General features: G+C 36.4%; 1 protein-coding gene across 3 annotated transcripts in view; it reads left to right on the forward strand.

Moving 5' to 3' along the window:
- Pcdh15 (protocadherin related 15) overlaps window positions 1–26,087 on the forward strand; it is a 620,145-nt gene that overhangs the window by 362,876 nt on the left and 231,182 nt on the right. The gene's annotated exons all lie outside the window — the stretch shown is intronic.

Here is a 26,087-nt window from a genome sequence, read left to right on the forward strand (position 1 = left end):
AAAAAAGCCGGAAGTGGCGCTGTGGCTGAAATGGTAGAGCACTAGCCTTGAGCTGAAGAGCTGAGGGACAACGCCCAGACCCAGAGTTCAGGCCCCGCCAACGGAACCAAAAAAAAAAAAAAAAAGAAGAAGAAGATATAACATTATGAACACGGAAATGTTCCAAAAGGTTTAGAAATGTATCTGGTCTCAAGCATTTCAGATAAACAATACTCAAATTGTATTCAAGTGATACAAAAAAACTACATAGTATATTTTTATATGTTCCTCATGAATAATTATGTTATTTATTTATTTATTTACTTATTTATTTATTTTTATTGTGAAAATAACCTACAGAGGGGTTACATTTACATGGGCAAGGTAATGAGTGCATTGCTTATCAAGTACTGTTGCCTCCTCCTTTGTTTCCCCTTACCATCCCTTTCCATCTCTCACCGCACCCTCCCTGACATGCCAAAGTTGTAAAGTTCATTTTTGACATAATGTCTTGTATATCTCATTGTTGCAATGGGTGCACTTGTATCCTTTTTCAAACAATTTGCTTTTTCCCTTTCCTTCCCCAAATTATACAAACATCAAATACAGTGAAAACAGGAGTTATAGCATGGGGGGGGCATACAAAACAAAACAAAAAATCTTATAAACATGGTAGACACAATAGCAAGCAAGAAAAAAAATATTTGAGTCCTTTTCTTGGGGTTCATTTCACTTAACATCAACTTATTGACCATTTCTGCTTTTCTCAGATATACTAGTTATTGCAAATAAGGGAAACCATGGAACCTATGTTTCTTTGGGCCTGGCTTACTTCACTTAATATAATTTTCTCCAAGTCTTTCCATTTCCTAACAAATGGGGCAATGCCATTCTTTCTGATGGAGACATTTTCTTGATCCATTCATCTACTGAGGGGCATCTGGGTTGGTTCCATATCTTAGCTATGGTAAATAATGCTGCAATAAACATAGTTGTGCTGGTAGCTTTAGTATGGTCTTGTTAGTGATGATATGGGTAAATGCCCAAAAGTGGGATGGCTGGGTCATAGGGGAGCTCTATGTGGAGTCTTTTGAGGAAACTCCATACTGTTTTCCAAAGTGGCTGAACAAGTTTACACTTCCACCAACAAGGCAGTAAGGTTCCCTTCTGTCCACATCCCCTCCAGCATCTGTTGTTATTAGAATTCTTGATTATAGCCATTCTAACTAGGGTGAAGTGGAATCTCAATGTTGTTTTGATTTGCATTTCTTTTATGGCTAGGGAGGTTCAGCATTTCTTCATGTGTCTTTTGGCCATCCTTCTTTCCTCTTCAGAGAAGTTTCTCTTTAAGTCTTTAGCCCACTTATTTATTGGGCAGTTGTTTCTTTGAAGATTTGTTGTTGGGGGATTTAATTTTTTGATTTCCAGGTATATTTTAGATATGAGACCCTTGTCTGTTTTAAGGCTAGTGAAGATATCCCAATCCGTGGGCTTTCTCTTGATCTTGCTAGCTATGTCCTTTGCCATACAGAAGCTCTGCAATGTCATGCAATCCCATTTGTCCAACCTTTCTTTGATATGTTGTGTTTCTGAGTCTCTTTTAAAAAAATTTCGGCCTGTGCCAAGGAGACCTAGGGTTTTTCCTATTACATCCTGTAATGTTTTCAGAGTATATGCTTTGACTCTAAGGTCTTTCATCCATTTGCAGTTTATTCTGGTGCAAGGTTATATTCTACAAGGCCTTTCAAAGCAGAGGTCACACCAATACTCCTCCAACTCTTCAATGAAATTGAAAGAGAAAGTTCACTACCCAATTCATTCTGTGAAGCCATCATAACCCTCATCCCAAAACCAGGCAGGATCTCATCAAAGAAAGAGAACTACAGACCCACTTCTTTGATGAACATTGATGTAAAACTTCTCAACAAAATTTTGGCCAGTTTACTTCAACAATTCATTCAAAAAATCATACACCATGATCAAACAGGATTCATTTCAGGGATGCAAAGCTGGTTTAATATATGCAAATCAATTAATATAATTCATCACATCAACAAAAGCAAGATTAAGATCCACATGGTTGGGCTGGGAAGGTGGCTCAGTGATAGAGCGCTTGCCGTGCATGCATGAGGCCCTGGGTTCGATTCCCTAGCACCACATAAGCAAAAAAAGCACCAGAAGTGGAGCTGTGGCTCAAGTGATAGAGCGCTAGCCTTGAGCTGAAGAGCTGAGGGATAGCGCCCAGGCCCAGAGTTCAGGCCCCACAACCGGACCCCCCTCCAAAAAAAAGAACTACATGGTTATCTCAGTAGATGCAGAAAAAGCATTTGACAAGATCCAACACCCCTTTATGATGAAGGTTCTGGAAAAACTAGGAATCCTGAGAACGTTCCTCAATACAATAAAGGCTGTGTATGACAAACCTACAGCCAACATTATACTTAATGGTGAACAACTAAAGCCATTTCCTCTTAACTCAGGAATGAGACAAGGATGTCCACTCTCTCCACTTCTCTTCACTTTAGTATTAGAATGCCTAGCTACAGCAATAAGAAAAGATGCAAACATAAAAGGCATCCAAATAGAGAAAGATGAAGTAAAATTCTCCCTCTTTGCAGATGACACGATCTTGTGTTTAAAGAATCCCTCAGACTCCACTCCCAAATTACTCAAACTGATTCAAAACTTTGGCAAAATAGCAGGGTATAAAATTAACCCTCAAAACTCAATTTAAAGTTCTTTTAAAACAAATATCTTAGCTGGGCACCGGTGACTCATGCCTGTAATCCTAGCTACTCAGGAGTCTGAGATCTGATGATAGAGGTTCAACGCCAGCCTAGGCAGGAAAGTCCATGAGACTCTTATCTCCAATAAACCACTAGAAAATCAGAAGTGGCACTGGGGCTCAAACGGTAAAATGCTCACCTTGAGTTGAAGAGAGCAAGGACAGTGCCCAAGCCCAGAGTTCAAGCCCCACAACCGACCAAAAAAAAAATCTTTTGGAAATTGCTAATCATCATATGAATAACTATTATTCAAATTATATGGAGAATATATCACTAGGTAGAAAAGCAAACAATATTGAGCAGACAAATCAAAGATAACTAAATAATTTTGGTCAATAAACAGAAAATTCTTTTTCATTTGAATCTCAAATATTCAAACTCTTATGTAGTGAGCTTTAAAGCATAGAAAAATTATTTAAAGTACTTGACAAAGAGGTAAATTTTGGCAGCAATGACTATATTTGAACAGATTATTATAATTAAAGATCTAATAGAATTAATAAGAACAAAATGACCATAATTTGGTAAGTCATGACTACATAAAAATTAATTATACAGCAAAATGTTAGCAGACCTTTGCTATCTCTCTAGGAAAAATATGTGTATAAGTTTTATTCATAATTGATACAGAAGAATAATAAAATTTGGTAGGTAATGTAAGGGTAACTTGATGTCTATTGTGTTTTATATATTTTTATAAATGTGATGATTGTCAGAATTTTTTATAAAAATTATGTGAATTTAGACTAGGGTCCTATTTCCTTTCATGAACAAATATTCTACATTTTGACCCTGCTTATGCAGAAACCTAACGTTTATTTGTGATTAGTTCAATTACCTATTGGACTAAAGATTTCTAGTACATGGTATAATTTACAAGATCAGGATGGACACAGTCAATTTATAAGATAAGAATGAGTCAATGCCCTACAGATACCTCCAGACAAAAGCTGATTCCCAGAAATATGCTGGTCTATCTCACTTCCTCTACTGACTGCATGATTCATTGCATTATTAGAAAGAATAACAAGAATAATCATAAAAATTGATAAGCCTTACCCAAAAACTAATCCATGCTATTCTCCCTCTATCTATCTCTTTTCTGCTCATATCTTATCTCCTCTATTCTCCTTTGCTTGATAACAACTTTCTTTGTCTTGAACATTTGGGAATGCTGATCTGTTCCATTCATTGTAGACTTATATTGATTTGAATCTCCTGTCCTGGGTTGTTCTGTTTATGAGAGCATCTTCTCATTTCTCTGTTGCTACCAAAAAAGAAAGTGAATTCTCATTTAAATCTATTTTGTATGCTCAAGACATGATTTCTAACAGAAGACACTAAGTATTTACCTAAATTGAATGTAATACTTAGCAATGAAGACCATATTCCAAGAAATTCCCTTTCCAAATCTATGGCTCATTTAGATGAGGCTTGTTAAATGCTATGGAATCTGTTATTTATTAATTTTTGTTGGTTGTGGGGCTTGAACTCTGGGCCTGGATGCTTGTCCCTCAGCTCTTCAGCTCAAGGTCAATGCCCTACCACTTGAGCCACAGTGACATTTCCAGTTTTCTGGTGGAGATAAGAGTCTCACAGACTTTCCTGCCAGGGCTGGCTTTGAACCGAGATCCTCAGATCTCAGCCACCTGAGTAGCTAGGATTATAGGCTTGAGCTGTGGGCACCTTGTGGAATCTGCTATTTTTCTGAAAGGGAAACTTAGAGTTCTCTTGTGGCAATTTATTGTGGTAAACTTTACTTTTAAAGCCATTCTGGTTCATTGACTCAAAAAAGGCAAGTGTTCTATAATTCCTCAGAAGGATTTTCAATAATGCATGCATTACATACGACTGATAGTGACTAGAAATATTTTAAGGTATAGATGGCGTAGGATGAGTGATTTTTATTTAACTTCATTTTAAACTATGAAATAAGAAATGAAAATGCCAAACAAAAATCAAAAAGACAGTTTATGCTTTGTATTGAGATTCTGCATTGTGAACTCTTCAATATAGATTGATGTTCAATAATATTTATAGTAAATAAGATTTTTGTAAAAATTTAATAATGTTTATTGGGAAATAGCTTCCTTTGGAATTTTGGGACTTTGTCAGTTATTTATGGAGTCATATCAGTTATTTATGGATTTTATTTCTTTTTCTCACAAAATTTTACTTTACTAGAAAATAACTGAGTTTTGAAAAACTGTTTAAGCACTCACTTGAAAAAGATGTATATTGTTTGCTCATTTTTTACATAAGGACTCTGTGATTAGCTTCATCGTACCTCAAGCTCTGTCTTTAAACTAGTGCAAGACTGATTTTACTTTGTCCTCTAGCACTCATTTATACACAGATTAGTTTGGAATTCCCTATTTTTTTCTAGTTGAGATAATCATCTGATCCAATTCAGTAGAAGATACAGCAAAGGTTTCAGGCTCATAGAGATTTGAATAGAGATTTAAAGTGTCATATTCCTACAGTAATATCCCCTGTGCTGCTTCTGATACCTGTATTTCTTCATGAATCCATTTTACAGCAAAATAATATCTTGTCTTCATAAACTGCCCCATATTTTCCCACTCTGTGGGGAAAACAAATAAGTTCTGTTTTCAAAGAGGAACAAGACATCAATCTAATTCTCCCTTTGACCTTCATCTTCCCCTTGGCTGTTCAGGATTTGCTGTATCCAGGCAACCTGATCTCCAGTTTTTGCTCACTGGCAGAAATGGCTGTGATATTTGGTGAAAATCAGAGCACAGAGACTGTCCCCTAAAATAGAAAAAAAGATCTCTGAACAACTGTGAATTTACTAATTTACCATTTTTTATGTGTAGCATTTGAGATTCTTCCAATCCCTGCATTTTCAATACTAAACAGATATTCTCAGATGTATTAGTATAATGTGTACAAGGCCAGACTTTATGCCTGTGTATATAAAGTTGCTACTCAGCATTTAAAAAGTACTTGCACATCTAAAATGGGAAAATATAGATTTGTCCTATAGCTTTTTCAGTTAGAATGTATGCTGTATAAAAATGAATGCTTCTATCACAAGATTTATTAAATGCCTGAAAGTATTTTCAGTCTTTTTGGGGGGTTACTGATCCTTTAGATTAAACCAAAAGTCTATGCACTCACTTACTTGCACATATAAACTCAGAATTTTCTCATTGTAAGAAATTGATCTATAATATTTTCAGGAAGCTAAATTTCATGCAGATAATTGCAGCAGCAGCAGATACTTCATCTCTTATTTTAGCCTAATTTGCCCAAATGTGAGAAGAAAACTAATATATCAGAAAAAATAAAAAAAATTATGTTATTATAAACTTTTTCTTCGTACAGCAAGCTTTCTCTCACTACTGGAATTATGTGATTGTGAATCATTTAACTTCTCTATGAAAAATAAATTATCTGCAATAAACATAGTTGTGCTGGTAGCTTTAGTGTGGCTGTGTTTGTGATCATTTGGGTAAATATCCCAAAGTGGGATTGCTGGGTCATAGGGGAGCTCTATGTGGAGTCTTTTGAGGAGCCTCCATACTCCTTACCAAAGTGGTTGAACAAGTTTACACTTCCACCAACAATGCAGTAGGGTTCCCTTCTGTCCACATCCCCTCCAGCATCTGTTGCTATTAGAGCTCTTGATTTTAGCCATTCTAACTAGGGTGAAGTGGAATCTCAATGTAGTTTTGATTTGCATTTCTTTTATGGCTAGGGAGGTTCAGCATTTCTTCATGTGTCTATTGGCCATCCTTCTTTCTTCTTCAGAGTAGTTTCTCTTTAAATCTTTAGCCCACTTATTTATTGGGCAGGTGTTTCTTTGAAGATTTGTTGTTCGGGATTTAATTTTTTGAGTTCCAAATATATTTTAGATATGAGACCCTTGTCTGTTGCATGGCTAGTGAAGATCTTCTCCCAATCCGTGGGCTTTCTGTTAATCTTGCTAGCTATGTCCTTTGCCATACAGAAGCTCTGCAATTTCATGCAATCCCATTTGTACAACCTTTCTTTGATTTGTTATGTTTCTGGGTCTCTATTAAAAAAATTTCGGCCTGTGCCAAGGAGTCCTAGGGTTTCTCCTAATCCATCCTGTAATGTTTTCAGGGTGTCTGCTTTGACTCTGAGGTCTTTGATCCATTTGGAGTTGATTCTGGTGCAGGGTGATATATAAGGATCTAGCTTTAGTTTTCTGCAAGTAGTTAACCAATTTTGCCAGCACCATTTACTGTACCATAGCTAAGATATGGAACTAACACAGATGCCTCTCAGTAGATGAATGGATTAAGAAAATGTAGCATATATACACAATGGAATTCTATGCCTCCATCAGAAAGAATGACAATGCCCCATTTGTTAGGAAATGGAAAGACTTGGAAAAAAATATATTAAGTGACGTAAGCCAGACCCAAAGAAACTTAGGTCCCATGGTTTGGCTTATTTGCAATAACTAGTATATGTCTGAGTCAAGCAGAAAAGGTTAGTTAAGTTGATGTTAGGGAAATGAACCCTAAGATATGTATTCAAATGTTTTTTTTCTTTCAGGTGATTGTTTCTAACACATTTATAAGATTATTTCTTTGTTGCTTTTTATGTCCCCCCCCCACGGTATAACCCCTGCTTTCACTGTATCTGAGGTTGGTGTAATTTGTGGAGGGGAAGGGAAAAACAAAGCATTTAAATAGGGATACAGTTGGACCCATTGCAACAATGAGATGTACAAGTCGTTATGTCAAAAACAAACTTTACAACTTTGGTGGGGAGGTGGGAGGAGGATTGGGTGGGGAGGTGGGGGAGGATGGGAAGGATGGGAAGGAGAAACAAAGGAGGAGGCTACAATGCTTGATAAGAAATGTACTCATTATCTTTCCCATTTAATTGTAACCCCTCTGTACAGTATTTTCACAATAAAAATAAAAAATAAATAAATTATCTTACTTTATACTTTTTCTAAGGGGCTCAAATAAAGGAAAACATATGAGAGCACAACTCTAAAGAAACCTTGCAGAAATAGGCAAAATATTTACATTACTCTAGTTCCCTTATCACGCAACACACTTCTCTCTGAATAATTCAGTAGAAAGTTAGTTCTAAATACTATGCATTATTTCAAATGATCACTTCTCTTACATATTAATTATTCTTACATTACCATTATATTTTAAGTTCTTTAAGAAAAGAAATTACACGTGCATGTGTGCACACACACATTTCTGTATATAGAGTGAGAGGGAAGGAGAAAGAGAAAGTTATGATAGTGCTTTAGTTGCAAGAGACAGAAAGATGATTATATGCTACAAGGGCATTAGTATTGTATTGTATGGAGACACGCAATTAAAGCTTCAACAAATAAGAATTTTAGACTGCCCCTATGGCTCACAAACTATCACCATAGGTGTTCAGGAGGTGAAGATCAGACTTGGTTTGAAACAAACCAAGTTCTGAAGGAAGGTCGATGGGACTTTTGATGTATAAATTTTATTTTAAAGGTGACAGATGGGTTACAGTTACGTGAGTCAGATAATGAGTATGTTTCCTTTAGAACAGTGTTACCTCTCCCTCATTCTCTCCCAATTTTTCTCCTCCTGACTTCCTTGACTTCCAGAGTTATAGAATTCATTTCCAGCATAGTGTCTAGTGGTTTTCCCTGCTGAACTGGTTCACTCTTTATAGAGCTGTGGTTCAGGTAGTAGAGTGCTAGCCTTGAACAAAAAAGCACAGGGACAGCACACAAGCCCTGGGTTCAAGCCCCGGGACAGGCGCGTGCGTGCATGCACACACACACACACACACACACACACACACACACACACACACACACACACACACACACACACACAATTAAAAAGTTCAGGCAATAATACTGAGAAGAAAAGACTGTTCATTAATGAATAACATGATTTGTTAACGAGAATGTTCAGGGAGGCATTCCCTCAGGAAAGGACAATGATTTTTCTTCAGCTTTATGAAGACAAAGTTTAAGGAGGTAGCAAATATGTTCTGGCATAGTGGGACATGGATTGAACCCAACTAGTCAACAGAGATTTGGAGGATTGTGGTTGCAGGCCAGCCTGGGGGAAAAATTATGAAAATCCCATCTCAAACAAGCCAAGCATGATCGTTTTTGTCTGTATCTCAGTTAGTAAGACTGTTGTCTCCCATCCAAGGTGAAAAACTGAGACTTCGTCCAAAAGAATCAAGACAAAATAAAAAGGCTGTAGATCAAATGGTAGCAGACATTCCTAGCAAGTTCATGGACCTGAGTTTTAGTCCTGGTACTGACAAAAAACTCAAAAACGCAAAAGCCATGGATAAAAGACAAGCTTACCATATTTTGGTAAGGAAAACATATTTGACATGTTCATAGGCAGTTGGGAAGATGGGATCAGGACAGGCATCTACAGACCAGCAGTGGGAGCTCAGTCACCTAATAGAAGAACATGAAGAAGACCAAAGAGAGAGCAATGTTTTTAAGTCACACTGAGCAAAACAAATTGTCCAGTGCAGTGTGAGTTCAAATATAAGTCACTTCTCTGTCAGATGACCATGTATAAGCTATGTTTGGAGTATTGCCAACACTTAATATCTCTTTTTTCCTTTCAAGAATATAGACATCAAAACAAGCCTAAGAAAGAAATACAAGTTGAGTAGAACTATGATAGAATAGTTAAAAGATTGTAAAGTAGTTTGTATAAATATTGTACATATTCTTTTCTAGAGATGTTTACCCAGGAAGCAGATTACTCAGAACTATTCTCACATGTCATGATTATTTTGGTTTTCCAGGTTAAGGCTCAACAGTTGTGATTGCTTTGACAGATGTTTCTTATGCAACTTTTGCTTTGGAGAAAAAAATGTTAACATGATAGGAAATAAGTACAATGTATTTGGAAGACATAATTGCTACCGATCCTGGAAGGGGAGAGAATATTATATTACATCAAACTTCTGAAGGAAAATTGAAGTTTAGTGGCTGTATTCAGGGATGCTCTGGGCAAGTATCAAGAATGCCATTTGGAAAAGATTTATGAAGCATCTATCGGTGCCCTGCAGGTATCAGCATCCTGAGTTATCAACAGCTACCATGTTGTGGTCTAAAGTAGTAGCCTCTATTACAAGGACAAAATTGAAGTCAACAAACCAGTCTAGGTCTTACTTCTTTCAAACATAGAAGCAAGCCTTTGAAAGTTTGCATTACAACAGACAGACCTAGATCTTCCAGCCTCTGTCTATTTGCTAGGGACTTAAATGTTGAGAATGGTTTCATTGAGAGAAGTTCTCCTTCCATTTGTGATCTAGTCATGGGCTGGGAACCTTGCTATCTATAATTATTTTATGCATTCTTCCAAATATTTTATATTGCTCAACAAGGCAGCAAAGCAAAATTCCACCAAGTTTATATATTAAAACATGAACCTTTATTTGTACATGCAGGCAACTTGCGTAGATAAGATCTATACTATAAAGGATTAGGATCTTATCAGAGTTATTCTAGTTGTGTAGTTCTAATTTAGGGTTATTTTTATAACATTCCTATTTTAGTGTTATTTATCAAAAGGAGGCTCGTATAGTCTGTACACATTATTACCCATGATGAATCTAAATAATAATGAATAACCCTGGGGTAAGGCAGTAGGTACTATGTATAACACAGACTTTTTTTTCATCCACTGTTAACATGGAACAGATAAGAAGTTTAGGGTATTTATATTCCAAATCTGAATTCAGTAAGGATATGATACAAATAAAGATGCTGCTTCTTCAGTGGGGTCATTCGGATCTCCCATCTTGGTAAAGTCAGGAATCACTCAGCAAAGGAATTAATCACCACTTTTTCACCAGTCATGAAGCTGGTGCAAAAATGACAATATGTCAGATTAAATATAACCAGAATGTGGCATTGGCATCTCACTAGTGCACTAGTACTAAATGTGTACTTGGTTTATTAAATTAAAAATATATTTGATTTTTTTATTTTTAATTTTTTTATTGTGAAAATACTGTAGAGAGGGGTTACAATTACATGGGCAAGATAGTGAGTACATTTCTGATCAAGCATTGTTGCCTCCTCAAAAAAATATATTTATATATATTGGCTCTGGGAAGGTGGCTCAGTTGTAGAGTGCATGCCTTTCATACATGAGGGTCTGGGTTCGATTCCTCAGCACCACATAAGCAGAAAAAGCCATAAGTGGCGCTGTGGCTCAAGTGGTAGAGAGCTAGCCTTGAAGAGCTGAGGGATAGTACCCAGGCCCAGAGTTCAGGCCCCATAACCAACATATATAGTTGATATCTAAAATCAAGGTTAACGGATATAGCTTGATAGAATAACAAGGAGTGTAATAATGAAACATCTATGAAGTCTGTTCATAGAGATACAGATACTTTTTCTTATCTCATTAGGTATTTTGTTTGACTATGATAGGAAATTCCAGTGATCAGTTGAGGTGATTTTCATGAATTTGTCTGTGAACGTATTCTGCCAATGTGCCAATGCTCTTTACCCTTCAGTTCTAAAGATGATAATTTCCAACTCTGTTTGGAAGACTTCTTTCAAACATAAAACCCAAGCTTGGTATGTGCCATAGAAACTTTAAAACATCGAAATATTCTACCTGTATATCATCCATGATATAAAAAATTCAAAATGAACAGGTTGGCTCCTGTTACTCATCCTAATTACTTTCTTTTGGTGAAATACTTACATGGAGGAGAACAGTCCAAATTTTCTGACACTTTTTGAACCACTACAATATTTATACCACTGGAAAAAAACTATAAAGACAGAATAATTGTCCTCTCATGGGAATGTGTACATATATTCGAATATGTGCATAAGAACATGTTTGGTTTTTCTTTCTTTTTGTGCCACGTTACACACACAAACCAGCAAGTATCTGACAATTTTCAAATTCTTCCAGGAAAACAGGACAATTATAATAAAAAGTAATCTGACTTATGTGATTCTAAATCTCTTGTTCAAGGAAACATATAGTGAATACAGAATGAATGTTAAATATGTATTTTATGAATATTATGGAGACATAAATGTCTATTTCTATGTAAAGAAAATGTAAAATTAATAAGATAGTTGGATGATAAAATGCAATAGTTTTAAGTATTTGGTATTATTGTTTTCTGAGTTTCATTTCTATGGCTCATGGCTCCTGCTTGCCCAATATAAGTTAAAAGTGTCTAAGTAACAAATCTTTCAAACCTCACTTGTTTCCACTTTATGCAGGGAAATAGCTTGAACAACTGAAAAACAGCTTAGATTCCCACAAACCTACCAAAAAGCTTACTGAATTATTGTTTTAAAAGTGCTCATTAAAATATGTTTCTTTAGGATGTGTACATAAAACAATTTGCTTAGTGTTATCTTCTAATACAAATGAAATTATTTTTCATTAAAAGTGTTTTTCTATCAGTTCAAGAAAGAAAATGTTCCTTTGGAAAAGTTAATGTACATGAAATATGTATTCTTAAATATAGCCCTCTTAGTTTTATAATCTAAGTAACAAAATATTTTTGTAGTGAGTTAAGTCTTGTTATTTGAAAGTTTCAATGGTTTTATACTCCAGGTTTGTGTAAATGGAAAGAATTTGTTTTAGGTATGTGTTTCCATGAATATGTCAGGAAAATAGCTCTGACGTTTGGAACAGAAGGCAAATGTTCTTTCCTGCCTGCTTCTAACCTATAAGCTAGAATAGAATTCTGGAGACCAGACTTGTTAAAGACAAATCAGATGGCAAGGAAAGTGGTTTTCCTGCACAGGTGAAACCTTAAAGAGACTCGCAGAGTTCTGGTGGCTTTTCTGTTGTTCTCCTGGAATAGTTTGAAATCCTTGAGATATTAGGCATAGATTTATAAACACCAATAAGTAGTTTCTACCAACAAGGAAACAAATTATTTGTAATTATAGCAATTACACTCTGATGGAGGACCATTCTGATCCTTTATACACACACAGTTGCACTGTGGGTGGCTGCTTAATTTCTATAATCTAGAACATATGATCACAAGTTAAGAGAAGGGAAGATATTCAAGAAGTGTGACAATAAATACTATTTCTCTGAAGGCATCCCATTCTTCAAGACAAATGAATAAATCTCTGTATTTTCTACCTTTCCACATGTGCTTATGGAGTTTGCTCTGCAAACTCCACTGAGAGTGCTTCCCTGGTTATGCAAGAGGGAAACGCAGAATTCACTTGAACACAGTGATCTCTTGCTGATTTGATCATTTATTAGGATAAAGTTGATAAAAATGTATCAGATCTGCTGTTGGCCAAGGTCTATAAGTGATAACACGATTTTCATTTGTATATAAACAGCACTCTCTTCTGAGTTTATAGATTATCTGTTTACAGATTATGTAAAGTGTTTTTACAACAGACAACATAGTATTCATTAGTCATTTTTGACACATTTAAAGACAATAGTGTTCGAGGGTTAAAGTCCTAGGACTGTATCTCAAAAAGAAGCTTATGATAAAGATATGGTTGTTTCAGGAGAATCATTGACAAAAGTCTTTTGGTTCTTCAACATAAACAAATGAATACTTGGCTATTCATCTTATGTACTTGACTACAATATGATGTTTTTTTGTGTTTCAGCTTTATTAATTTTTACTCATTTTATTTTCCATCTTTATTTTACCTTGTTCATTTAAGAAGTGAATAAATCAAATGCTTAGCCAATATACTGTCAGTTTTTTAGCTCCTTTATATATTATTTTTATATATTAAATATGTATTAAACATATTAAATATATATTATATTATATGTTATATATATTAAATATATATTATATTTAAAATTTAACCTGAATCTCACAAGTTGTTATGTCTAAGGACCTCATTCATATACCCAAATACACACAAATGCTCATTTATTCATACTTATATAGAGTGTGCATAGATGCACAAAGGATTGAACTCAGGGTTTCATGCATATTAGTGATCTTTAAACATGGTACCCTTCCAAAGTGTTTCATATATTTAGTTATATATATGCATATACATATATATATATATATATATATATATATATATATATATATTTGATCATGGGGCTTGAACTCTGGGGTCTGGGTGCTGTCCCTGAGTTCTTCAGCTCAAGGGAAGCGTTTTACCACTTGAGTCACTGTTCTACTTCCAGTTTTCTGGTAGTTTACTGGAGATTAGAGTCTCATGGACTTTCCTGTCTGGGATGCCATTGAACCAAGATCCTCAGATCTTAGGCTCCTGATTAGCTGGATTACGGCATGAGCTACCGGCACCTGGCTATTTAGTTATATTAATATAGTTATTTTACGTATCTTTTATAACATTAGTTGATTGATTTATAAATTTATTTTTAATGTCTTCTGTGTGAAATTAATTTCATAGCATGCTGATGGATTGCTTTTAGAACTAAATATCTTATTAAAATGTTAACTATTAATTTGGCTGTAAGAATATTCCCAACTGATGTAGAATCACATTCGATGGCTTCTATTGTCAATGTTAAAGTAATACTTATTATAAGGTAATTTTTTTGTGCGTGCTTTTGGCTCTACGTATATTCTGCATAGCCATTTTCTACCCACCATAGAAAATTCATTGGCTCAAAAGATCATCTAATTTTATTGCTTCTTCTGATAAATACATACACACAATTATGATTCTTAGTTTAGTGATGCCTATAGTTCTGAAAATTATATTACATTTTTGACAGAATTATCCTAAGCCAAATACAATACTTTGTTTGTTAGTTGTGGGACTTGAACTCAAGACGGGGGTACTGTCCCTAAGGTCTTTTGCTCAGGGCTTGTGCTCTACCACCTTGAGCCAGAGTGCCACTTGTGGTTTATCTGGTGATTAATTGGATATAAGAGTCTCACATATTTTTCTGCCTATGCTGGCTTTGAACTTCCAGCCTCAGACATCAGCCTCTTAAGTACCTAGAATTACATGTGTGAGCACCAGAATCTGGCGCCAAATACAATTCTTAATATCCTAGAATGTCATATTACAGGAATTCTAAGGTAAGTTTCAAACATCAAAATTTACTTGGGAAAGGAAAAACCAGTTGTTTAAGGATACAGGTGGACCTGTTGCAACAATGAGAAGTACAAGTTGTCATGTCCAAAACGAGCTTTACCACGTCGGTGGGGGGGGAAGGAGAAGGATTGGGATTAGGGGGGAGGGGGGAGGCTGGGAAGGGATGTGAAGGGTAAACCAAAAGAGGAGGCTGCAATGCTTGGTAAGAAATGTACGCATTATCCTGCCCATGTAATTGTAACCCCTCTGTACAGTATGTTCACAAATAAAATAAAATTAAATTAAAAAAAGTTGTATTTGAGGGGCTGGGAAGGTGGCTCAGTGGTAGAGCGCTTGCCTTGCATGCCTGAGGCCCTGGGTTCAATTCCTCAGCACCACATAAGCAAAAAGTAAAAAGCCGCAAGTGGCGCTGTGGCTCAAGTGGTAGAATGCTAGCCTTGACCTGAAGAGCTGAGGGACAGTGCCCAGGCCCAGAGTTCAGGCCCCACGACCGGACCAAAAAAAAAAAAAAAAAGTTGTATTTGATATATCATTCCTTTTGACCTTTTAGCCTAGGTTTACTGACAAACTGATTAATGGTAACAAAAGGAAAAGTTTCTTTTAATGTAAGTTGCCAGTGTCTATAAGAAATGAAAGTGTGCCAGTTCTAATAAGTTATTTATAAATGTCACTCCAAAACTTCCAGAAACATATTGAAGCCTTTATCAAGAGTGAAGTTTTTTTTATCAGTGTTGAACTTCTTTCCTTCCTCTCTTACTTCCTCCCTTCCTTTCTCCCTCTTTCTCTCCCTCATACCTCCCCTCCCTCCCTCCCTCCCTCCCTTCCTCCCTCTCTTCCTTTCATCCTTCCTTCCTTCCTTTCTCCCTCCCTTCCTCCCTCCCTTCCTTCCCTCCTTTCTTCCTTCCTTCCTACCTTCTTTCCTTCCTTCCTTCCTTCCTTCCTTCTTTCCTTCCTTCTTCCCTCCCTCCTTCTCTTCCTCCCTCTCTGTCTCCTTTCCTTCTTCCTCCCTTGTTCCCTATCTCCCTCCCTCTCTTCCTCTGTTCCTTTCTTTCTTCCTCCCTCCCTCTTTCTCTTCCTTTCTCTAACATTTAAGTCAGTACTCATTTAGCAATGACATAATGAAAGAGTGCAAGAACTTTATGTAAAGTATCTATCATTCCATCTTCTTTCACTCCGAAATCCAGTGTCCTAAGACACTGTTCCCATTTTTTCATTACTCAGATGATCATTAACACATTTTAATGGTACATGTGATTATTTACATTTTTTACTTCTAACTATAAGCTTATTAATAAGCACCTGCAAGATGACTAATCAACTTAGCATTTTAGCACTTCTTTTTCTTTGTTTGTTTGCTCTGTTATTTTTAGTTTTTGTTTTTTTTTCTTTTATTTTTCTTGTTTGGGCTGGTCCTGGCATTTGAACTCAAAGTCTGGATGCTGTCTTTGAACTATTGTTATCATTGTTAGCACTACACCACTTGAGCCACCTCTCTACTTCTGGATTGTGTGTGTGTGTGTGTGTGTGTGTGTGTGTGTGTGTGTGTGTGTGTGTGTGTGTGTGTGTGTGTGTGTGTGTGTGTGTGTGTGTGTGTGTGTGTGTGGTTAATTGGAGATAAGAGTCTCAGGATCTTCCCTGACTAGTCTGGCTTCAAACAGTGATCCTCATAATTCAGCCTTCTGAGTAGATCAGATTACAGGCATGAGTGGCCTAGCTATTTTTAGTTTTTATATTGTTTGTACAACTCCAAGTAATACCAATAAAATCCATTCTCCTTTCAAAAGTCCTCCATATTATCAACAGTGGGTTGTTAATTACACAACTAATTACCCAAACTAAAATTTATGTGTAAGTAACTTGGAGGCTTTATGAAAGGGAGCAATATTGATACTCTTAAAAATGTAATTTCAGGAGGTAACAATGGATGATAAGAAATGTACTCATTACCTTACTCATGTAACTGTAACCCCTCTGTGCAGTATTTTTACAATAAAAACATATAAAAAATAAAAAATGTAATTTCATCTCATTTAACACTCCATCAGAAGAGTGGACATTCTATTTACTTAAATTGTAGATAAGAAACATTTCAAGCTTCAAAGATTGTTTGTGATTCTTGGGAGTCTTCTCTGACATGGAGAAACACAATAGAGCTGCAGAAAACCCCTCAGATTAGAAATGCATTCTCTAGGTCTAAGTTGAGCTATGCTGTGGAAAAGCTACCAATGATTGAATTAGTTGAACTAGGGATAAAGTAGCTTAACTGTAAACTGACTTCGGCTGATAGACATTCATCAAAGACATGGCTAGAAGGAGTGATGCCAACCTTAACTCCAATGTTTAATCATACATACTTAGAAGAGCACCAGATATTTTCAGTTTAGGGAAAAAAGGCAGGTATTCTACATGAGGTAAACCAATGAAATGGTGTTGTTTGAGAGTTGCAGAGGGAGGTTGAAACCCAGGGAGAAGAGAGAGCAAAAAAGGGGAAAAGTTAGAGAAGAGCATTTTATGTGTGAGAGAGGAAATAAAATAATCTCTTGTATTTAAAGGAGAGATTTTTATGTGGAGTTGATATTTTCTTTTTTTTCTTTTTTCTTTTTTTCTTTCTTTTTTTGACTTCACAATTTGGCGTTAATAACAGCAAATGTGGGTATACAGATTTCTGTATTAGGACAATTTTAATTCTTTTGTGACTATTCTAGAAGTAGCATCACTGGATCATATAGAATTCTATTTTTAGTTTTTGAAGAAATCTTCATACTGGCTAATATACTGGTTAATTTTTTTTGGTCGGGTATGGGGTTTGAACGCTAGGCCTGGACATTGTCCCTGAGCTTTTCAGCTCAACGCAGTGCTCTACCACTTGAGCCACAGCACCACTTCTGGTTTTCTGGTGGTTAATTGGAGATAAGAGTTTCATGGACTTTCCTGGTTGGGCTGGCTTTGAACCATGATCCTCAGGTCTAAGCCTCTTGAGTTGCTAGGATTACCTTTAAGTAGTTGCATAAAGGAGTTGCCATTTAACCAAGAAACATATGAATACAATGTATCTTAATCAATTTCATCTTCTTCAATTTTCTCACTTATCCTTCTCCTGTCCACCCATTCCTTCACTCTTTATAATTTTGTAGGATATACATTGGATACTTTAAAAAGTTCATTGTAAAGATGTTGTACAGAGGGGTTACAGTTACATGAGTACCTTTCATGTTGGACAATGTTGCCCACTCCTTTGTTGTTCTCCCACTATCCCTTCACTCCCCCATTCCTCCCCCTCCCCCAGCCTTACCCTAAAGTTGGAAAGTTCATTTCTGACATAATGACTTGTGAGTATAGTTGTTGCAATGGGTCATCCTTTGTCCTTCTTTCAGCATTTTCTTATTCCTTTTCCTTTCACCAAATCAGATACATGTATATACAACCAGAATCAAAGACAGTGATTGCCAGGGATAAACCAATGGCAAAAGAGAAATGAATTAAAATAAGAAGAAAGAACTAGATCCAGTACATTGGTGACAACCACAAAAAAACAAACAAAAAAAACAAAACAAAAAAGAACCTGTTGATTCCACATTTTCAAGTTCATTTAAATTAGCATCGTTTTGTATGGTCATATGTACATAACTATTGAGCAATTATGATTCTCAGATAGGACTATCCTAGGCATATACTAATTATTACAAATTAGGGAAACCATAAAGTCTATGTTTCTTTGATCTGGCTTACTTCACTTAATATGTTTTTATTTTCAAGTCTTCCATTTCCTTTCATAAGGGGCAATGCCATTCTTTCTGATAGAAGCATAAAATTCCATTATATCTATATCTATATCTACATCACATTTTCTTGATGCATTCATCTACTGAGGGGCATCTGGATTGGTTCCATATCTAAGCTATGGTAAATAATACTGCAGTGAACATAGTTGTGGTGGTAGCTTTAGTGTGGCCTAGCTTGTGATAGTTTGATAGATGTCCAGGACTGGGATTGCTGGATCATAGGGGAGTTCTATGTTTAGCCCTTTGAGGAACCACCATACTTTCTTCCAGAGTAGTTGAACCAGCTTATGTTCCCACCAACACTGTAGTAGCGTTCCCTTTTGGCCACATCCCTGCCAGCATCTGTTAATCTTTGTTTTCTTGATAATGGCCATTCTAACTGGGGTGAGGTGAAATCTCAATGTTGTTTTGATTTGAATTTCTTTTATGGCCAGCCATGTTGAGCATTTCTTCATGTGTCTATTGGCCATTCTAATTTTATCTCCACAGAAGTATCTTTTTAATTCTTTGGCTTACTTAATGGGGTCGTTGTTTCTTTGGGGATATGTTATGGGGGGTGGGGTTAATCTTTTGAGCTCTAGGTATATTTTTGATATGAGGCCCTTGCCTGTTGTATAGCTAGTGAAGATCTTCTCCCAATCAGTGGGCTTTCTATTGATCTTTCTAGCTATGTCCTTTGCCATGCAAAAGCTCTGCAGGTTAATGTAATCTCATTTAACCAGTCTTTCTTTGATTGGTTGTGTTTATGGATCTTCATTAAGGGAGTTTTGAGGAAGTAGTGCTGTGGCTCAAGTGGTAGAGCACTTGCCTTGAGCTGATGAGCACAGGGACAGTGCCCAAGCCCAGAGTTCAAGCCCTACAGCTGACAAAAAAAGGAGATTTGACCTGTGCCAAGAAGCCCTAGCATATCTCCTGTCCCTTCCTGTAGTATTTTCAGGGTCTCTGCTTTTACCTCAAGGTCTTTGATCCATTTGGAGTTGATACTGGCTCAGGGTGATATATAAGGATCTAACTTCAATTTTCTACATGTGTATAGCCAATTCTGCCAGCACAATTTATTGAAGAGGCTTGTCTTTCTTCAAACTGAAACATTTGGCTCCCTTATCGAAGTTAGGTGGCCATAGGTTTTTGGGTTCATTTCTGGGTTTTCGTTCTATTTCAGTGGCCCTCAGGCCTATTCCTCTGCCAGTACCAAGGTTTTTTTCTTTAAATTGAATATGGTTTTTATTGTAAAAATACTGTACAGAGGAGTTACAGTTACATGAGCAAGGTAATGAGTACATTTTTTATCAAGCATTGTTGACTCCTCCTTCTTTTTCCCCTTACCATCCTTTCCCTACAGCTTCATAATAGAGTTTGAGTTTTGGTATTGATATTCCTCCAGCACTATTCTTCCTGCTAAGGATAGTTTTTGCTATTCAGGGTCTTCTATCATTCCATATAAATTTTTGGATTGCTTCTATTTCATTAAAGTCTGTTGTGGGGATATTGATGGGTACTGCATTGAATTTGTAGATAGCTTTGGGCAGTATTGCCATTTTCACAATAATTCTCCCAACCTAGGATCATGGGAAGTTTATCCACTTCCTTAAATATACTTTAATTTCCTTTTTTAAGTTTTTGAAGTTTTCATCATAGAGGTCCTTGACCTCTTTGGTTAAGTTAATTTCTATATATTTATGTTATCAGAGGCCATTACAAAAGGAGTTGCTTTTTTGAAATTTCAACCTCTCTCTTCTTATTGTTGGCATTAGAAAAGCTACTGATTTTTGTGGGTCAATTTTATACCCCACTACTTTGCCAAAGTTTTGGATCATCTCAAGTAATTTGGGAGAGGAGTATATGAGTTTCTTTAAGTACAGGATCATGTCATCTGCAAAGAGGGAGAGTTCCCCACCCCCACCCCTGCAATGTCTCTTGCCTTATTGCTCTGTCTAGGAATTCCAATACAATATTGAACAGGAGTGGAGAGAGTGGACATCCTTGTCTCATTCCTGATTTTAAAAGACCTGTTTTTAACTTTTCACTATTAGGAATAGTGCTGCTGGGAAGGTGGCTCAGTGGTAGAGGGTTTGCCTTGCATGCATGAGGCCCTGAGTTCGATTCATCAGCACCACATAAGCACAAAGAAAAAAGCCGGAAGTGGCGCTGTGGCTCAAGTGGTAGAGTGCTAGCCTTGAGCTGAAGAGCTGAGGGACAAAGCCCAGGCCCAGAGTTCAGGCCCCACGACCAGACCCCACCCTCATCCCTCCAAAAAAAAAGAGAAAAGAAAAAGAATAATGATGGATGTAGGATTGTTTTATATGGCCTTTATTATATTGAGGAACATTCTATGCATTCTTAGTTCCAACAGAGCTTTCACCATAAAGGGTGTTGGGTCTTGTCAAATGCTTTTTCTGCAACTATTGAAATGATCATGTGGTTCTAGTCCCTGATCCTATTGATGTGTTGAATTACATTAATTAACTTACATACATTAAGCCAGCTTTGCATCCCTGGAACGAATCATGTTTGGTCATAGTGCATGAAGTTTTTTTTTTTTTTTTTTAGATGTTGTAGTTGGTTGGCTAGAATTTTATTGAGAAGTTTTGCATCAATGTCATTAAAGAGTTGGGTCTATAGTTCTCTTTTTTTGATGGGTCCCTATCAGGTTTTGGGATGAGGCCTCATAGAACAAGTTTGCTAGTCATCTTTCACTTTCAATTTCATTGAAGAATTTGAGGAGTATTTGAGTGTATTTTCCTTTGAAAGCTTTATAGAATTCAGCGGTGAATCCATCTAGTCGTGGGTTTTTCTTGGGTGGGAGGTCTTTTATTGCCATTTCTATGTGTTGAACCATTTATAATTTGTTTTTAGTTTATATGAGGTTTTGTATTTATTTGTTTGTTTTTTGTTTTTTGTTTTTGTTTTTTGTGGGCTTGAACTCTGGGCATGTGCCCTGTCCTCAGGTCTTCACCTCAAGGGGAGTGCCCTACCACTCGAGACACAAAGCCACTTCCGATTTTCTGGTGGTTAATGGAAGACAAGAGTCTCATGGACTTTCCTGCCTGGGCTTGCTTTGAATCATGATTCTTGGATCTAAGCCTCTTGAGTAGCTATGATTAAAGACCTGAGCCATTGGCATCCAGCTAATATGGGTTTGTTTGTTTGTTTTTTACTCTCAATAAGTTTTTTTTAATTGTGACAATACTCTACAGAGGGGTTACAATTACATGAGCAAGGTACTGAGTACATTTCTTATCAAGCATTGTTGCCTCCTCCTTTGTTGCCCCTTACCATCCCTGCCCTCCCATCCCCCGCTTGCCAAAGTTCCTTTTTTGACATAATGTCCTGTACATCTCATTGTTGCAATGGGTCCACCTGTATCCCTATTTAAACAATGTTTTTTTCCCTTCCCCTCCACAAATTATACAAACATCAAATACAGTGAAAACAGGGATTATACGTGGGGGAGGGACATAGAAAGCAACAAAGAAATCATCTTAGAAATATATTAGAAACAATAGCAAGAAAGAAAAACCATTTGAGTCCTTATCTTGGGGTTCATTTCACCTAACATCAACTTATCTGACCTTGTCTGCTTGACTCAGACATATACTAGTTATTGCAAATAAGGGAAAACATGGGACTTATGTTTCTTTGGGCCTGGCTTACTTCACTTAATATAATTTTTGCCAAGTCTTTCCATTTCCTAATAAATGGGGCAATGTCATTCTTTCTGATGGAGGCATAAAATTCCATTGTGTATATATAACACATTTTCTTGATCCATTCATCTACTGAGGGACATCTGGGTTGCTTCCATATCTTAGCTATGCTAAATAATGCAATAAACATAGTGCTGGTAGCTTTAGTATGGTCTTGTTAGTGATGATTTGGGTAAATGCCCAAAAGTGGGATTGCTGGGTCTCTGGGAAGCTCTATGTGGAGTCTTTATACTCCTATCAACAATGCAGTAGGGTTCCCTTTTGGCCACATCCCCTACAGCAACTGTTGTTATTAGAGTTCTTGATTATAGCCATTCTAACTGGGGTGAGGTGGTATCTCTGTGTTGTTTTGATTTGCCTGATGAACATTGATACAAAACTTCTCAACAAAATTTTCGCCAATACACTTCAACAATTCATCCAAAAAATCATACACCATGATCAAACAGGATTCATTTCAGGGATGCAAACTGGATCAATATATGCAAATCAATTAATATAATTCATCACATCAACAAAAGCAAGATTAAGAACCACATGGTTATCTCAATCGATGCAGAAAAAGCATTTGACATGGTCCAACACCACTTTATGATGAAGGCTCTGGAAAAGCTAGGAATCCATGGAACATTCCTCAATATAATAAAGGTAATCAATGGCTTTTTTGTATGCCAACAATGAGAAAAGCATGGCTGAAATCAGGAAAGCAACTCCATTCGTAATAGCCTCACAAAAATTAAAATACCTAAGAACTAACTTAACCAAGGAAGTGAAGGATCTTTATGATGAAAACCTTAAAAACCTGAAAAAGGAAATCAAAGGAGAACTTAGAAAGTGGAAAAACCTCCCATGCTCCTAGATTGGAAGGATCAACATCATGAAAATGGCAATACTTCCCAAGGCTATCTACAAATTCAATGTCATACCTATCAATATTCCAACCTCATTTTTCAAGAAAATAGAAGTAACACAAAAATTCATATAGAATAATAAAAACCCAAATAGCAAAAATGACTTTTAACAGAAAGAACACTGCTGGAGGAATATCAATACCAAATTTCAAACTCTACGGCAAAGGCATAGGAATCAAAACAGCTGGTAGTTGCACAAGAACAGACCTCAGGACCAATGGAATAGAATTGAAAACCCAGAAATGAACCTACAGACCTATAGCCATCTAATCTTCGATAAGGGAGCTAAAAAAAATAGAATGGAAGAAAGACAACCTCTTCAGTAAATGGTGCTGGCAAAACTGGTTAATCACTTGTAGAAAATTAAAGCTAGATCCTTATATATCACCCTGTACCAGAATCAATTCCAAATGGAACGAAGACCTCAGAGTCAAAGCAGAGTCAAAGCGGAGTCAAAGCAGATACTCTGAAACATTACAGGATGGAATAGGAGAAACCCTAGGTCTCCTTGGCACAGGCCGAAATTTTCTTAATAGAGACCCAGAAACACAACAAATCAAAGAAAGGTTGGACAAATGGGATTGCATGAAATTGCAGAGCTTCTGCATGGCAAAGGACACAGCTAGCAAGATGAATACAAAGTCCTCGGATTGGGAGAAGATCTTCACTAGCCATACAATGAATAAAGGTCTCATATCTAAAATATACCTGGAACTCAAAAAATTAAATCCCCCAACAACAAATCCTCAAAGAAACAACTGCCCAATAAATAAGTGGGCTAAAGACTTAAAGAGAAACTTCTCTGAAGAGAAAAGAAGGATGGCCTATAGACACATGAAGAAATGCTCAACCTCTCTAGCCATAAAAGAAATGCAAATCAAAACAACATTGCGATACCACCTCACCCCAGTTAGAATGGCTATAATCAAGAACTCCAATAACAACAGATGCTGGAAGGGATGTGGACAGAAGGGAAGCTTACTGCATTGTTGGTGGGAGTGTAAACTTGTTCAACCACTTTGGAAAGTAATATGGAAGTTCCTCAAAAGACTCCACATAGAGCTCTCCTATGACCCAGCAATCCTACTTTTGGGTATTTACCCAAATGATCACAAACAAGCCCATAATAAAGCTACCAGCACAACTATGTTTATTGCAGCATTATTCACCATAGCTAAGATATGGAATCAACCCAGATGCCCCTCAGTAGATGAATGGATCAAGAAAATGTGGTATATATACACAATGGAATTCTAAGCCTCCATCAGAAAGAATGACATTGCCCCATTTGTTAGGAAATGGAAAGACTTGGCAAAAATCATATTAAGTGAAGTAAGCCAGGCCCAAAGAAACATAGGTCCCATGGTTTCCCTCATTTGCAATTACTAGTATATGTCTGAGTCAAGCAGAAAAGGTCAGATAAGTTGATGTTATGGAAATGAACCCTAAGATATATATGAAAATGGTTTTTTTCTTTCATGCGATTGTTTCTAACACATTTATAAGATTATTTCTTTGTTGCTTTGTATGTCCCTCCCCCACGGTATAACCCCTGCTTTCACTGTATTTGATGTTGGTATAATTTATGGAGCAGAAGAGAAAAAACAAATTGTTTAAATAGGGATACAGGTGGACTCACTGTAACAATGAGATGTACAAATCTGTATGTCGAAAAGCAAACTTTACAGCTTTGGTGGAGGGGGGAGTGGGGATAGAGGGCGGTAGAGGGGGGTGGGGGTAGGGAGATGGGAAGGGATGAGAAGGGGAAACAAAGGAGGAGGCAACAATGCTTGATAAGAAATGTACTCATTATCTTGCCCATGTAATTGTAACCCCCTGTATGGCATTTTCACAATAAAAAATAAAATAAAAAATGTTTTTTCAGAGTGTAATAAATTAATTTGTATCATAAATGATGCAAAATCAATTTTAATTATATATCAAGAAAATATGGTATATAATTGTATAAAGTTTAAATAGTGTAATTTTTATCTCTACTGAAATACAGCATTTATTTTTGAAGAATTTTCTTGTAATTAGGTTACATTAAACTGTAAAGATTAGTACTAAAACAAAGACTACATTTTACATCATAAGTAATTTGATAGACTTAATTTTGTTTAAGGTACTCTAGAAAATAATTGCATTAAGTGAAGTAAGCTAGACTCAAAGAAATATAGATCCCATGGTTTCCCTCACTTGCAATAATTAATATATGTCTAGGATAATTTTATCAGATGAACAGAAAAGCTCAAAAGCTATGTACATATGACCATATAAGATAATGCCAAGCAAAATGATCCCCAAGCTATGGACACAAGAGGTCTTTCTTCTTTTTGGTTTTAATGTAGTATGTGATTCTTTTTGTTTCCTTTGTATGTTCTTCCCCCCTATGGTTTATCATCTGTTACCACTTGATTTTGGTACCCTGCATCTTGTATATACATTCGTCTAATTTGAAGGAAGGGGAATGACAAAATGCTGAAACAAAGACACAGGATGACCCATAGCAACAATGATACCCACAAGACACTACATTGGAAATCAACTTTACAGCTTTGGTTGGTGGGGAGAGTCAGAGAGGTGGAGGAGGGAAGAGATAGTGGGAGTACAACAAAGGAGGGGGTAATAATGCTGGATTAAAAATTTACTCATTACCTTACTCATGTAACTGTAAGCCCTCTGTTCAGCATGTTTACAATAAAATAAAAATTTTAAAAAATAGTCAAAGGTATTGTTAAATTACTTCCCCTATTTGTCCTGAGAAATTCTTGATATGAACTCCTGCGCACATATTACCATGACTTTTTCATTTGAATTAGAAGAAATATTCTTAAAACTCAAAAATACCAATATGAGGCATTAAATTACAAATC

This window comes from Dipodomys merriami, unplaced genomic scaffold (genome assembly GCF_024711535.1).
Source record: "Dipodomys merriami isolate MVZ:Mamm:240054 unplaced genomic scaffold, mDipMer1.0.p SCAF_14, whole genome shotgun sequence".
NCBI lineage: Eukaryota > Metazoa > Chordata > Mammalia > Rodentia > Heteromyidae > Dipodomys > Dipodomys merriami.